We start from the raw sequence: 16,069 nt of genomic DNA on the forward strand, positions 1-16,069 counted from the left end.
AAATCTAGGATGGGCGGACGCTCTTTCTCAGTTTTGGCGGCCACTCTTTGGAATTCTCTGCCTGCCCCTTTGCGCTCCATCCCTGAGTTGCTTCCTTTTAGAAAGGCTCTTAAAACTTTCCTTTTCACCACAATTTAGGTCCATCTCTTTTATCCTTTGTCGTGTTGTGTTTACTATTCTCCATAAGCGCCGGGACGCCACTTTGCTGCGGCATCCGTGCGCTATATAAAAGCATATAACATAACATAACATAACATACAGAGATCTGGGCCTAAATCCATCGTTTTTTTGCTCACCATGCCATTCCAGTTTGCCCCCAGTCATATGCAAATCAGTCTTGACCCTGTGCCTCATGGGAACAGTCCAGCCCGAACTGCCAAGCCAGGTCCTCCCTGGACTGGAACTAAGCATCCTAGGAACGGTTTCGGGGTTTCACCCCTCTTCAGCCAGGATAGCTTGATTCCAGTGGCATGGAGAGCACAGGACTCACGTCTGAGCATACCCGTCCCACTCGGGGTAACAAATGCAAAAACAACAGTTGATGGACAGAACGGTGATGGATCAAACCCAGATCTGTTGACTGGGTGTGAGTGTTTGATTGGTTCTGATGCTCTGTCCATCACCACCCCCTTTTGTACCGCTTTGTTCGCCATAAGTTGGCAGGGTATGCTCAGACGTGAGTCCCTTGCTCACTTTGCCACTGGATTCAAGCAAGCCTGGCTGAAGACGGCTGAAATGCCAGAAACCGGTCCTAGGAAGCTTGTTTCCGGTCCAGTGAAGGCATGGCTTGGCAATTCGGGCTGGACTGTTCCCATGAGGCACAGGGTCAGACTGATTTGCATATGGCTATGTCTGAACTGGGGTGGCAGAGTGGGCTAAAGAACGGTGATGGGTCAAACCCAGATCTGTTGACTGGGTGTGAGTGTTTGATTGGTTCTGATGCTCTGTCCATCACCACCCCCTTTTGTACCGCTTTGTTCGCCATAAGTTGGCAGGGTATGCTCAGACGTGAGTCCCTTGCTCACTTTGCCACTGGATTCAAGCAAGCCTGGCTGAAGACGGCTGAAATGCCAGAAACCTGTCCTAGGAAGCTATTTTCCGGTCCAGGGAAGGCATGGCTTGGCAATTCGGGCTGGACTGTTCCCATGAGGCACAGGGTCAGACTGATTTGCATATGGCTATGTCTGAACTGGGGTGGCAGAGTGGGCTAAAGAACGGTGATGGATCAAACCCAGATCTGTTGACTGGGTGTGAGTGTTTGATTGGTTCTGATGCTCTGTCCATCACCACCCCCCTTTTGTACCGCTTTGTTCGCCATAAGTTGGCAGGGTATGCTCAGACGTGAGTCCCTTGCTCACTTTGCCACTGGATTCAAGCAAGCCTGGCTGAAGATGGCTGAAATGCCAGAAACCGGTCCTAGGAAGCTTGTTTCCGGTCCAGGGAAGGCATGGCTTGGCAATTCGGGCTGGACTGTTCCCATGAGGCACAGGGTCAGACTGATTTGCACATGGCTATGTCTGAACTGGGGTGGCAGAGTGGGCTAAAGAACGGTGATGGATCAAACCCAGATCTGTTGACTGGGTGGGAGTGTTTGATTGGTTCTGATGCTCTGTCCATCACCACCCCCTTTTGTACCGCTTTGTTCGCCATAAGTTGGCAGGGTATGCTCAGACGTGAGTCCCTTGCTCACTTTGCCACTGGATTCAAGCAAGCCTGGATGAAGACGGCTGACATGCCAGAAACCGGTCCTAGGAAGCTTGTTTCCGGTCAAGGGAAGGCATGGCTTGGCAACTCGGGCTGGACTGTTCCCATGAGGCACAGGGTCAGACTGATTTGCACATGGCTATGTCTGAACTGGGGTGGCAGAGTGGGCTAAAGAACGGTGATGGATCAAACCCAGATCTGTTGACTTGGTGTGAGTGTTTGATTGGTTCTGATGCTCTGTCCATCACCACCCCCTTTTGTACCGCTTTGTTCGCCATAAGTTGGCAGGGTATGCTCAGACGTGAGTCCCTTGCTCACTTTGCCACTGGATTCAAGCAAGCCTGGCTGAAGACGGCTGAAATGCCAGAAACCGGTCCTAGGAAGCTTGTTTCCGGTCCAGGGAAGGCATGGCTTGGCAATTCGGGCTGGACTGTTCCCATGAGGCACAGGGTCAGACTGATTTGCATATGGCTATGTCTGAACTGGGGTGGCAGAGTGGGCTAAAGAACGGTGATGGATCAAACCCAGATCTGTTGACTGGGTGTGAGTGTTTGATTGGTTCTGATGCTCTGTCCATCACCACCCCCTTTTGTACCGCTTATAAGGCTCTTGACCTTCATGGATGAAAATTAAAAGGAGCCAGTTAAGAATTTTAAAATAAGCAAAAACTACTTGTGAAGTTCCCAAAGCGACTGGACAGAGACTAGAAAAGAATTTGAAAGTAACGTGAAGCTTTGTGAAGACCTATCTGTGCGTTTGTGGATCCCTAGTGAAGTTCTTGTGAAATAACAAATAACAAAGTCAACTGTTTTACTACCCATCTATTAATAATACTATTAGTATTAATGAACCTATTGTATAGCAATAGAATATAGAGGAATTTGGTCAAATTGAGTTAGCTGGAAGGAGAGGATTAACTTAGGCTCATTTGAGAGAATGAATATTGGAGTTTTTTGTGGACTTATCATTTTTCTAGTTTTTTTCTGTAAATTGGCCAATAAATATTAACCTAACTAAGCAAAATGTAAAAACAGTATATAACCATGAAGACAGTACCAATGTGAAAAAAAGTCTGCTGCGGGAATCTCCATTTGATCATTGTCTTGAAAGGAAAGGAGGCTTGAAAAAAAGCTTGCCAAAGACCCTGCGATCGGGAATTGTAAGAAGGAAAATATCTAGAAAGGAAACAAGCAGAAGAAAAAATATATGGTTTAACAAGAGAAGTATATCAAAATTTGCAGATGGGATAGTGATTAGCTGCTGGCCGGTTGGTAGAGCAAGGTAAGTCTAAATAGAGGAATCAGAATATAATTAATAATGAAGATAAAGAGATTTGTACTTTAACTAGGAGCATAAACCCTGATCTTGGAAAAGGAAAATGTATTTAAACACACTGTACAAGCTTAGATATATTCAAACTGAATCCCTGTTTATTTCTCTCGGACATGAAATGATCTCATCTAAAGCAAAACGAACTTGGCACATATGTTAAAAAATGAAGTAAAAGATATACATAAACTCAGAGGAGAAACCGATGACCGTAACAAAGAGAATACAGCCCAAGCAAAAAAGATGGTGTAGCCATTGAGCCAAACCTTGATTACAATATAGTAAGCGATAAATCAATTTTGTACTCGATCCTAGAGTCTTAGAATAAAAGGATCATTTGGATATGCTCCTGTGTTAAATGAGATCGGGGCAATTATAATTTTTAGAGGAAAAAACATCCCAGTGCTGCAATAAAGCCACAAAAAGATCAGTGATGCTTATAGTAAATGCTCACCAAAACAGAGAAGAGAAGATTTTGCTTTCTGCTTATGTCGGCTTCTCTAATCAAAAACTGTTATACGTTGCTGGAAGAGATCACACCTACACCAAATAAGAGAATGAGGAAAGCAAGTAACCATTCATCTCAAGCTACAATTAACCCAATAATAAGGTCTTCAATGATGTTGACAATCCAAAATATTTTGGAATCTATTATGAATGTCTTAGCCCGAGTAGTAAAAAATCTCTGACAACAGCATAGATTTGGTTACAGCTATACCTTGAGTACTAGTAGAACATATGTTGGAAAGACATAGCTGTGAAGATGTATATTCCTGATCAAGGATTTGAAAAAGAATGGCAAACTCACAATGTACTGGACTTTACAAATATTGAAAGACTTGCTAAAGAAGGCCATACTGAGACAGCAGATGAGGAAAATTTAATCCCTTGCATACATGAGCGTAATAAAGTTAATTGTATTTCTGAAGATGACCATAAGGCCAGTAAGGTTCAGAAGATGATAACCATCCTTCAGGTGGTGAAAAAGGCGAAGATAAAAAAGAAATACAGGAGAACACCAAAAAGTTGCATAAAGGCTGAAGTAAAGAACCCAAGGATGTATTCCTCAATTTTCTATACAAAGTATCAAAAAATCTGTAGTTACAAAACAAAATGAGAAAGGAGAAGGAAAATTACTAAAAGCGCTCCGAGATTGTTCTTCTTTGCAAAACTTGCTCGAGAGAGTTAGAAGAAATATATCAACTTAATCCTCTGGCATTTAGAATTGACATTGCTACAAATACAAATGATGCTATCTTAAAAGTGGATCTACTACCTTTTGAACCTATGCCAATTAGATGAGAAATGAAAAGATGAAAATCTAGAGAGAGAAAAAAAAAGGAAGAATAAAGGTACGCAAGCCTCTGAGGGACTACCATTTATTGAATTTATCCAAATGGGTGGGAAATCCATAGATGGGAATTGATCCGAATGAAATCAGAAAAAGGACAGTGTACTACCAGTATTTAAGGAAAAATGAAGCAAAGATTAATAAACAAGACGAAGCTCTAATAAGAATGAGTGACTAATTAGAATATACTGGAGCCTCTAAGGTAACACTTTTTACTACAATTTGTTGACATATTTGTGGATTGTGAATCTAGTTTATTTCTAAACCTTTCTAAAATCTTGTCTATTTTAAGAGCAGTGCACCATCAAGTACTATTAAGTGATATAACCACCTGTTCTCTCTCCTTTCTAAAGTGGAATACAATATAGAATGACAAAACAAAATTGTGCACTACTATTTAGACTCACCAAGTACTAAAAACCATTGATGAAATAAGGTCCTGTGGCTACAAAATATACAAAAATATGAAGTCCTTGCGTCTGCACTCTATTTAATTGGGGCATTGGGATACCTCACTTTGGTAGAGGAAGAACAGTGGTAAATCAGCTTTCCAGCCCCAGGGGCGAAGGCACAGATCTGTGTTATGAAAACGAAATCAGAGATATATTTTCACAGATGTCTCGATGATGAAAACTGATATAACAGATGAATAGGACTGAAACTGGATATCAGCAGCAGCAGCAATCCATCCAGGCAATGCAGTAGCAAAACCTTGCAATTCCTTATGACTGATGTCAAGGAATATCACAGGCTAGAAAAGAAAATGAACAGTTTTGAAGTCTGAACTGGTAGAAAACCAAATTGCAATCGCTAGCTTGCAAGAAACAAAGGAAACTAAATTTGAGGATTATAGGGTTTATGACAACAAAGTCTTCAAGGGGAAGATGGAATGCTTTTGTTAGTATCGTTAAAACTTAAAAAGTTAAAGAATAATAATGGAACGCAAGGAATTTGTTTCAGCAGCGATATCTGGATTGAAATAGTAATGGCCTTGCTACAAGAGATACTAAAGATCTAATGCTGGTAAATATTTATCTTTGACCAAATCAGGATTATGATGTAGCATTTAAAAAGCGGACATAAATAATTTCGGAAATAAGAAGGACATTTCCCTCATTGACCTTATTACTCTTGGGGATTTTAATTCTAAAATCCTGTCACATTTGCATATCAATTGGACCTGCAAGAGCGGTTAGGGATCCCACCTAAAATATTGAATACTTTTAAATCAGCAATAACTGGAAAAAGATTTATATGACCTTTAAAATTTTGAATTTAACTATACTGAATTGAAGAATGATTTGTGGCAATCTGCAAGTATGACAAGGGTAAGACAACATCATTTATTGATTTTGTAGCAGTTTCGCCCGAGAATTTTTCAATCGTAAGTCATATGGAGGTTGGGAAACAATCAAAAAGTGACCATAAACCAGTCTTGGTCACATTAGATTATGGCACATGCCACAGAGAAATTTGGATTCAAAGCCAAAAATTATTTTGTAAGAGTAAAATAAAGATAATTTGTTTTTGACGGCTGAAAAAAGCAGGCTCTAAAAAACCATGATAGAATTGCTGACTATTTATATGGATAACTCAGCAGTGGAAATACTCGTGGGTTGCAATAATTTGATAATAAAATATAAGACTTAGTGTAGAATAATATAAATCATGGCTCTGGGAAATTGACACATAAAAGGGCTATTACTCTTATTGAAAAAAGAAGAGCAACATTGAATATGAATATAAGAGAAGCTTTTAAATTAGTTAGAACGAGAAAGGGATCAACTTTTTAAAAAAATGAAAAGTATATCGAAAAGAAATTAGGAGAATACATTTGGATCAAAAAGAAACAAATGGATACAAGTAATATACATTCTAAGTGACAGAAGAACAAACAATTTTTGGAATCTGAAATTTAATGCTCTGGGAAACAAGAACAGAATGGTTGTCAACCCAGTGGAAGAAGACGTCTGGGCTAAGTATATTTCAAAGTTGTACAGCAAAAGTCTAAAGTCCAACCATTCAGACTTAGGTAATGGGAATATTTTAAGCAGGCTAAAACTATTGAATACTATACCAGAAGTGCAAATTCCATCTATAAAGGAAATTGAGGGTGCTTTTTAGTCTTTAAAATCCTCAAGAGCCAGATGGCCTATCAGTAAACATCTTGAAGGCAAACTGAACAATATGGGTCAAGTTCTAACACCTCTCTTCGAGGCCTTGATTGGCATAAATAAAATGTCTGGTACATGGAGAGGCGACATGTGAATGATAGCCCTCTTGGATATTCCAGGTAAATTATATGTAAAAGATATGCTAAAACATTTGGAAGAATGTGATTAAAGCTCGTAGCTGCGTAAATCATCTTCATGGCAGCACAACTGCTAGGATAACATCACACACTACAGAAGGGAGATCAAACACCCTCTACTGTCTCCACTCTAAGTCCACGCATGAAGATGAAGAGTGTTCAGGGTTGGGTGCAGGATCCTGCCCTGTTACAGCAACAGGAAATCCACTCGAAGGTGCAACCTGGTCGGAGGACAGATGCTCATGCGCAGTAGTTCGTGATACCAGATTCTCCTTGCCCAATCAGAACCACAAATATGACCTGTGCCCTGCTATTCCTGATCTTCTAGAGAACTCTGGGCAGGAGTTATATCGGCGGAAGGGCACATAGGAGTCCTGAGCTCCACTGGAGATGAAATGCACCTCAGAGCGAGTGACACTTGGAAACTCCAATGCGCAGAAGTACTGACATTGCACATACTCGCCCGTGGTGAATAGTTTTAACCAGGGTTCTCCCTAATCTCTGAAGATACCTTGCACCACCTCCAAATAGAGATGCCAATCATAATCCACTAGGCATTGACGGCTGAGTTTGTCTGCTCTGGCACTCAGACAGCCCGCCAGATATTGAACCACCAGAAAAAGGAGGTTCCAGCCATGTCCAAAGACACAGAGCATGTTGACACAGGGTCCACGACCCCACGCTGCACTGCTTGTTGCAATACCACATGGCAGTGGTGTTGTCCGTGAACACTTGAAACAGCATTCCCTTGATGGATGGAAGAAAGGCTTTCAATGCCAGGCAAATCACTATCAGTACCAACAGGTTGATGTGGAGCTAAGATTCCGCTGCAGACCAGAGTCCTTTGATCTCCAGCTCTCCCAGATGGCGGCCCGAACCCAGAAGTGACACATCTCTCACTATGGTGAGCTCTGGATGTAGAAGGGAAAGTGATCTGCCGGTGACCCAATTGCGGTCCATGAGCCACCACTGCAGCTGTTTTGCAGTTCCCTCCGATGTCTGGACCAGATCAAGATATTCCCCTGATGCTGTGCCTACTGTGACTACAGGTCCCTCTGCAGAGCTTGCATAAACCAATGAGCATATTTACCAGCAGAATACAGGAAGCCAAAAGAACAGCAGCCTCTCAGTCAGTCTCAAGGAAATCCAGGATAGAGGCTGAAACATTGGAATCAAACCTGAAGATTCTGGACTCGCTGTTTCGTAGGACAAGCCCAGAACTGCACTGTTTTGAGAATAGCTCAGATGAAAGGAAGCGTCTCAGAGGGAGTCAATTGTGACTTCGGCATGTTGATAGCGAATCCCAGTGAATGCAGGAGCTCTGCTGTAGTCTGAAGGTGGTTGACAACTTCCTGGGGTGAGCCCGCCTTCAAGAGCCAGTATAGGCAGCACTTGCACAACTGTATCCAATACAATATGGGAATAACGGCCCAATAAAGCATGCAGTGCTCACGGACCTCAGTGCCAGGCTTATGGATGAGAAAATCCTCTTTCCAAAGGTATCCTGCCTCTTGGTTCCATATGTGGGGTAGGGAACGTGCCGGGATTTTATTTTATTATCAAAAAAAAATTTTAATGGTTTTTTCTCTGGGACATCGTTTTTATTTTTTACACAAATTTTTTTCTCTTCTTTTTTTTCTCGAACTTTACACTTACCTTATATGGACTTATAGTTCATGCCCTTGGTTCTGTTCTATATCACTTGAACTCTGCGTTCTTGATAAGTGCGCCCCTAGTGGTTAGTGATTCGATCAAGGGGGGGTGTAGTATGGGTTGGCCACTCCCTATTTACAACACTAAGTTAGCATAACCGAGACAACTGTTAGGAAAGCCAGCTTGCCGTTTCTGCTGCTTTGCACGCGACACTGTTGTTATATGTTATTCATTTTAAGAAATGCTTACTCGACTTTGCCATACAGGATAACAGTTTATTGTTTAACATTCTTAACAGTGTGCTGCGACCTTCGTCTGTACATCATGTAAAGAACAAGTCTAGGACACTAGACGGTGCAGAGTGTTGTGTTCAGATTGATCGTACCACTTTTTAGACATATCATACATGCAGCTGCCAATATCTGAAGGACGAGTGCTTTTAATATTGCAGGACAGAATGTTTTAGATTCATTCGAACCGAAGAGCTGATGCATGAGAGAGCCTAGCTGATCGTGTAATGTGATTCTATTAAGCTGATCTATACGGTATGGAGTTCCCCCTGTTAGCCTAAGAGACCTTCTATTAATATAATAAACTTATTAGTTACTAGAGAAAGGAGTGTGGCTGTTTACCACTGTCATTATTATTATGATTGCTCCTTTCATTGTGTATGGTATTGTAACAATGCTGATGGTTCTGATATTAACCATTTGTCTACTAGTGTTAGCCAAAGTACTGCATCTTAGGACACGAGGTTTATAAAATAAACTCTTTAAACTTTACCGTGTCTGTATTATTCTGTTGTGGACTGTTAAATAAGTACAAACAGGTATTTCGGATTCCCACCACTCCTGAGAAATATCTAAGTTGCATGTTCTGGGTTGTCTATACATTGGGACCGCCTAGCTAGATCTAGGCTAACGAATGGCACACTAAGCTAGTCGGATATGGGGTTCTTGGTTCTGAGGGGAGTTTCTGGTACACCACAATTCTCTGAGGTCCTGGTTTCCTGCGCATAGTTCTGTGCATACGCAGAATCCCTGCAACAGGAGGTTGAGGCATAGACCACCAAGCTCACGATGGCGGCGAGAGATAGTCTCATGCACAGGAGTGCCTGTGCAGGATTGGCCCGGGCCTCAAGCAGGACATCAATGAGGTCTTAATTATTGGGGAGTAGCTATTGTGATGGAGACACCCTGGGCTGAGCACCTCTGTAAAACATTGGTCTTGACCCAAACCGTGGGGAGCAGAAGGTCTAGGACCTCAACCACTCTCTGGACAATCGTAAAGGAACCCTCTTCCTTCGTAGCTACTGTGGGAGGAGAGAGGTGGCCACTGTCTGGTGAGGTGTCCAGGTCACTGGCATCAGCCAGGTCCTCAGGTGTTGGGGGCCATGCACTGTAATAGAGGTTTGGAGTAGCACTACGGATCCTCATTTGCCCTCTGTTCGTGTTCTTTGGAGGGCCTTTCAGGGAAATATGGCTCCCATTTCCAGTTCAGGGCCATGTGGACCTGGTAAACACCGGTCTGAATCCGTATCAGAGTTGGGAATCACGATGGGATTGGCATCAGTGACACTGAGAACAGCACCACCGGAATGGTCCCCAGAGGAGGCCGTGAAGTGGCGGCCAGGGCCGAAGAACACCCAGTGTCAGTCACGAGCTCCACAAGGATGACCTGGCTGAGAGGCCTGAACTTGTGGCATCATTCCAATGCCTCATTTGATGAGTGAGACCGGCGCCAAGAAGTCAAAGAGTGCTTAGACTTCTTGGAACGTCTTGTGGGCTGAAGAAGTCCAAGATCGCAGCGATGACCGGCGTGAGCAACTCATAGAGCAGTCCCGGTACCTTCCTCGTGAATGGGACCTGAAGCTGTGCGGAGTCACGTGGTGAGTAGCTAGAAATGTCATGTCCCACTCGCAGATGGCCTTCCAATTCATGGTCCTGTATTCCACGCAGGCTTTGGAGTCATGGTCCCATCCAGGCACCAGAGACACATCAAATGGGGGTCTGTCACAGATGTTTTGTCTGTGACAGGCACCACATGGCTTGAAACCAGTCAGTTCCATGGAAGACATACTCCAAAAACTGTAAAAAAAGGCACACTTGGCGAATTTAACGAACGGTCGAAAAATTTTGTCAACGACTGAGTGAAGCTTGTCCGGATCTGCACTGATGGCACGGTAAGGAAGGAACTGAGGTCAGCGCGCTGGGGTAGCGCCTATAAAGGCACCGCACACGTCACTTCCGGTGCGGACACGCTGATGGCACCACGCGGAGCTGAACGACTCCACCTACCTGCATGCAAGGGGATTGCAAAAAAAAATTCACATCCAGTCTGACGCCTTGGGAATGTTCTAAGGTAAGGAATCTGTGGCTAGAAGTCTCTATCAGATATATGCTATAAGAAAAAGACAACTGCTTTATGTGGCCTACATCAATCAGACCACAGCATTTGACATTGTAATAGAACTAGACTGGGGGGAACAATGGTGGAACCCCATATGACTTTAAAAATTGATAATTCAATTACAATCTAATTCATAATTAATTTTGCAAAAACAAAAGCCATGGTTTATACAAAGAAAAAACATGTAAAAAACTGAACTAGGTGCATTATTTTCAAAAACGTAAGACTGTGACCAAGAGCACATACCTCGGAATGATTTTTAAAAGTAATCTCAACTTCAAGAGACATATGGTATGACTGGAGGTAACTGCCAAAGCAATAGCTGGAGTACTGAAACAAATGGATTATGAGTTGTGTCAAACATTGAATGAGGTTTTCAGAGAATCTCATAACATCAACATTGTTAACTTGTTATATTGAAGTAAATTTTAAGAGCAGAAAGACATCTGGTGGACTCAATTGACTAAAATTAGAATATGGAAGAGCTGGTTAGGACTCTCGGTGGATACTGCCCACTGCCCAATAAGGCTGGAATTGGTCCTGACAAGCATAATATTCAATTACTATAAAAGAGCCATGAACTATTGGTATAGTACAATTGAAGCTGCTGGGGGTTCATTGAGTCATACAATACAAACCTTCTTACAGTGTTCAAATACAGTAGCATGATACGACAATATAAAACATATTTTGGTGAAAATTGATCCTTCTGATGCAGTAAATCCATGTGAGTTTACAAGTATAAAAAGAAACAGAATTGCTAAACCCTTGATGGAGGATGTTTCCTCGGAAATGATCGACTGGGAGTCAAGTCCCTACAAATATTAAACTGAAGATTAATAAAAACCAACAAAACAGAGGCGATTAAATCTTCCCTAAACTGTCCCTTTCCTAAAACCATCCCTACCTTCCCTATTACTTTATTTAAAATCATATATTGCAGATATTTTTTAATAGCTAAAAGGGGCCTTTTACTCCCACTTTTTAGACAACTGCAGATGCGGATTTTGGGCAACTGCAGATACAAAAAGTTGATGAATTGCTTGCATTTATTATGAAATGTGAAAACGTGAGACTATGCTATAGTATGGGAAAATATTTAAACAATGTAAATAAAGGTATAAAGCAGGAACAGCATCATAATATCCCTCTTGGTGATTTTGAAATATTTTAAAGGAAAAAAGAGAAACGGAAGCTAATTAAATTAGGGATTTCTCTTTATGGATTTTTTTTTAAATATTATATAATTGTATTGTATAGCATTTTTTGCACCAGAATTAGAGAAATAGATACATGAATAACCTGGTTGAACAGATTTGCTAGAAGATGTTGTTACCAAAGTATGTTTTGGAGAAGTTATTGACATACAATTTACTTAATGTGATGAATGTAGTTCTGCTTGTGATAAGTATTTCTATAAAAAGGACTGTCCCTTTTCTGAATTCTGCTGTTTCTGCATGAATTCGCTTTATTGTAGTTTGCACATGGATTTAAGAAGTAAGGGAGTATAGTTTGAAAGGGTACATTGGTTGGTGGCTCTTCCTCTTAAACTATATAGTATTGTATGTAACATCGAACTTAAATGCACTAAAGGTAATGAACGATTCATTGCTTTTAGGGATATTTGTGTTACTGTTTTTAAAAGAAAGGAAATTGTTTTCATTGTTTGCAAAGTATGATGTCTTTTTATCGATTAATGCTTGTTTTCAAGCATAAGTAAGTATGTTATTACAACACTGCAGCAATTCTCACAGCCTCTTTTATATGAGTTTATTTGGGACTAACTTGTATGCAGGGGGGTAGAGCCTATGGAAGAATGGGTGGTGGCTTTGTTTATGATTGATTGAAGAAAACTAATTTGATCAGATCTCGATTAAGAATATCGGACTTCAGTTACAACTAAGTTACAAAGAGCCATATGTTTTCGTTTCAAACCTTTAATTTGCACAATAGGCACAGGCAGGCTTAAAAAATGATGCTATATATTTCCAGAATAGCATCTGTATATTGTTAGTTGCTCGTTACATACAATTAAGCAGTAGACTAAAGGCGTATGCATGGTTATCCTGATGTCTGGAGGCAAGAGTAATACGGTGATAAGGTCTTTACAGCAAGAATTGGACCTCAGTTTGGAATAAGGAGAGCTAGTAACAAATATAATTATAATATATTTATAGATACATTGCATTTAGAAGGAGAAGTATGAACTGTAGAAGAGGAAAACATGGCGAATGAAAGAAGAGAACAGATTAAAAGAGAAAAGACTGGTCTAGAGTAAAAAGACCACAATGAGAAAGGGAGTTCAAGGTAGAAATAGGAAACATGCGACTTACCATAGCTGACCTGTTTGTGTTTTGGGAAATTGTTAGGCTACAGGCATGAACTGCATGATAATTTTCTATGTTATGGGGAGATATTTAGCATTAAGCTATCTTGCTAGCTTGCTGCTGACGATTACAAATGACATTGCTGGAAGTGTAGGTCCATTTTGTTCCACAGTTTTTTTACTCTGGAGTTAAAGTGGGAAATATTATTGATGTTTGAATCACATCTATGCATAGCAAACCACGACCTCCATAAATGGTGAGATGATTTATCAACATGTTTCCAGTGCAATTACTATTGAATGGTTGAGAAGGAGTAGGTCATTCTTATTTTTTAAAGTTGTGCTTCTGAAGGTTTGGCAACCACATCTAAGGGGGTTTACGCAGGTCATATTGTAATCTTATGAATGAAAATGCCTTTTCATTTCTTTTCAGGTTTTCACACTCATTTTGCCTCACTCAAAAATATGTATCAGGGTGGCTTTGGCAGATTAACAATTTCTTCATACTTTAGCATCTGTAAGGTCCAGTTTGAATTTCTTAATGTGGTTAAGTTGGTGATGGATTGAGCACTTCACATAACCATTAATGAATCGAATGGAGCTTTGAAAATGTTGCTCCAGTGTTTAGCTTTGATGTCTAGTTTCCGGTTTAGATCTCTAATTAAGTTACTTTTTATTCTGGTGTTCTGACCTGGACAACAGTTGTTAAGGAACATTGGGGCATATGTATCAACATCACCATTTGCGAATCTCAAATAGCGATTTTTAAGGAATCGCTATTTGAGAATTGCAAAACGGGATGTATTTAAAAAATTGCAAACTTTTTGCGATTTCTTAAAATTCCTTAATTGCGATTAGCAAATTGCGAAATCGCAATTAAGGAATACCTGCCCATTCATTCCTATGGGCCAGGAGACCCATAGGAATGTATGGGAAGTAATTCTCAATTTGCGAATCGCAATTTGCTAATCGCAATTTGAGAATAATTTCAAAGGTGCAAGGGTGTCAAGATGACACCCTGATACACCCCTGAAATTAGCATGTGTGGTCATATGGCGCACATACATGCCCTAAGGGCATGTATGTGCGTCACGTGGCACTTTGTAAAATTACAAAACGTGCATTTTTAAAAGAAATTGCAAATTAACACCAACTAGTAGTTGGTGGTAATTTGCGATTTCTTAAGGATTAATCGCAATCCTTTGGTGAGTGTTACATTTCATTTAAGAAATCGCAATTTGCGATTTCTTAAATGCTTACGCAAACTTAAGAAATCGCTAAATTAGCGATTCCTTAAATTTGCGTTGGGAATTTGCCTAATACATCCCGTTTTGCGAATTTTTAATCGCAAACGCTGTATTTTGCGAATCGCAGCGTTTGCGACTAAAAATTCGCTTGATACATATGCCCCATTATGTCATACGCAGACGACACCCAACTCATCCTCTCCCTATCCAACGAACCCAATAACGCCAGACACAATTTTCGAGAAGGCATGGAAGACGTTGCCAAATGGATAAAAAACAGCTGCCTACAACTAAACACCAACAAAACAGAAGTACTCATCATGGGCCCAATCCCCAACACATGGAATGACACCTGGTGGCCCCCCGTCCTCGGAAGCCCGCCCACCCCCACGGACCACGCACGCAACCTGGGAATCATCCTGGACTCCGAGCTCAAAATGGACCGCCAGATCAACTCCGTCTTGTCCTCCTGCTTCCACACCCTCCGCCTCCTACGTAAGACCTTCAAATGGATACCCCTCGAACACAGAAAGACCGTCACTCACGCCCTGGTCACAAGCAGATTCGACTACGGCAACGCACTCTACGCAGAAATAAACAAAAACATCACCCGCAAGCTTCAGAACATCCAGAACGCCGCAGCAAGACTGGTCCTTGACCTGCCAAGACACTGCCACATCTCCCAGCACCTGCGCACACTCCACTGGCTCTCCATCGAAGCTAGAGTCACCTTCAAGATGCTCACCCACACCCACAAGACCCTCCACAACACCGGACCAGCATACCTGAACAGCCGACTCAAATTCCACGCACCCCAGAGGACCCTACGATCTGCCCAGCTCTCCGACGCTGTGGTCCCCCGCACCAGAAAGACCAGATCGGGAGGCCGTTCCTTCTCCTTCCTCGTGGCCGGAGCCTGGAAAGCCCTGCCGCTCCACCTCAGACAGACATCGTTCCCAATCTTCGCAAGAAACCTCAAAACCTGGCTCCTCGGCACCCCCCACCCCCCTTGATGGACTGGAGCCTGCTAACCCTCTCCCCCCCCAAGCGCCTTGAGACCCTTACTGGTGAGTAGTCGCGCTTAACAAACGCCTGATTGATTTGATTGATTGAAGGAACATATATGATATTTTATTTATTTTAAAAGTTTTGTATAGCTCAAACAAGACCCAAGCGGGTATCAGAGCGCTTTACATATGGGTTGAGGGAGACATAAGCAAATAGCTGTAGACAAGAATAGGGAAAAAACCAAATACAACAGGAACAAGAGAAGTAATATGCAACAGGAACACCATGACCAAAATCAAATACATAGGAACAAGAGAAGCAATATGCAACAGGAACACAATGACAAATTGGAGGGCGACGCTGGTCGTAAAAGATGTCAGGTGTCAGAATGGGGCATGCTCATTCAGATACCTCGCTGCTAGAACATGGAACACTCTACCAGAAGATCTAAGAATGGAGCCTTGCGAAACCAGGTTTCGCAAACATCTGAAGACTTGGTTGGTCTCTTCAGCATACTAGTCCACTGCATAGAACTTAGGTCTTATTAGCTTACTTGTCTCTGTTCCTCTTTTAGTGGTCTGTTTGAGCACGGGAACACACCGGCGGTGTAACCATGCGCTTTACAAATGGATTAAATTAAATTAGGTTGTAGCTAAAGTAGCTAGACCGGAGCAGAGGCAGGAGGAGAAAAAGTTCTAGATCAGCGCATTGTTCATTAGGATGGTCTTAAC

General features: G+C 41.8%; 1 long non-coding RNA gene across 2 annotated transcripts in view; it reads right to left on the bottom strand.

The window, feature by feature from the left end:
- Positions 1-16,069, bottom strand: part of LOC146860139 (uncharacterized) — a 48,475-nt gene that overhangs the window by 19,522 nt on the left and 12,884 nt on the right. For both annotated transcript variants that reach the window (XR_014979105.1, XR_014979104.1), the window contains exon 2: positions 11,004-11,087. This is a non-coding gene — a long non-coding RNA (uncharacterized LOC146860139). The remainder of the gene's footprint in view (positions 1-11,003; positions 11,088-16,069) is intronic.

Source organism: Triturus cristatus, chromosome 3_1, assembly GCF_964204655.1.
Source record: "Triturus cristatus chromosome 3_1, aTriCri1.1, whole genome shotgun sequence".
Taxonomy (NCBI): Eukaryota; Metazoa; Chordata; class Amphibia; order Caudata; family Salamandridae; genus Triturus; species Triturus cristatus.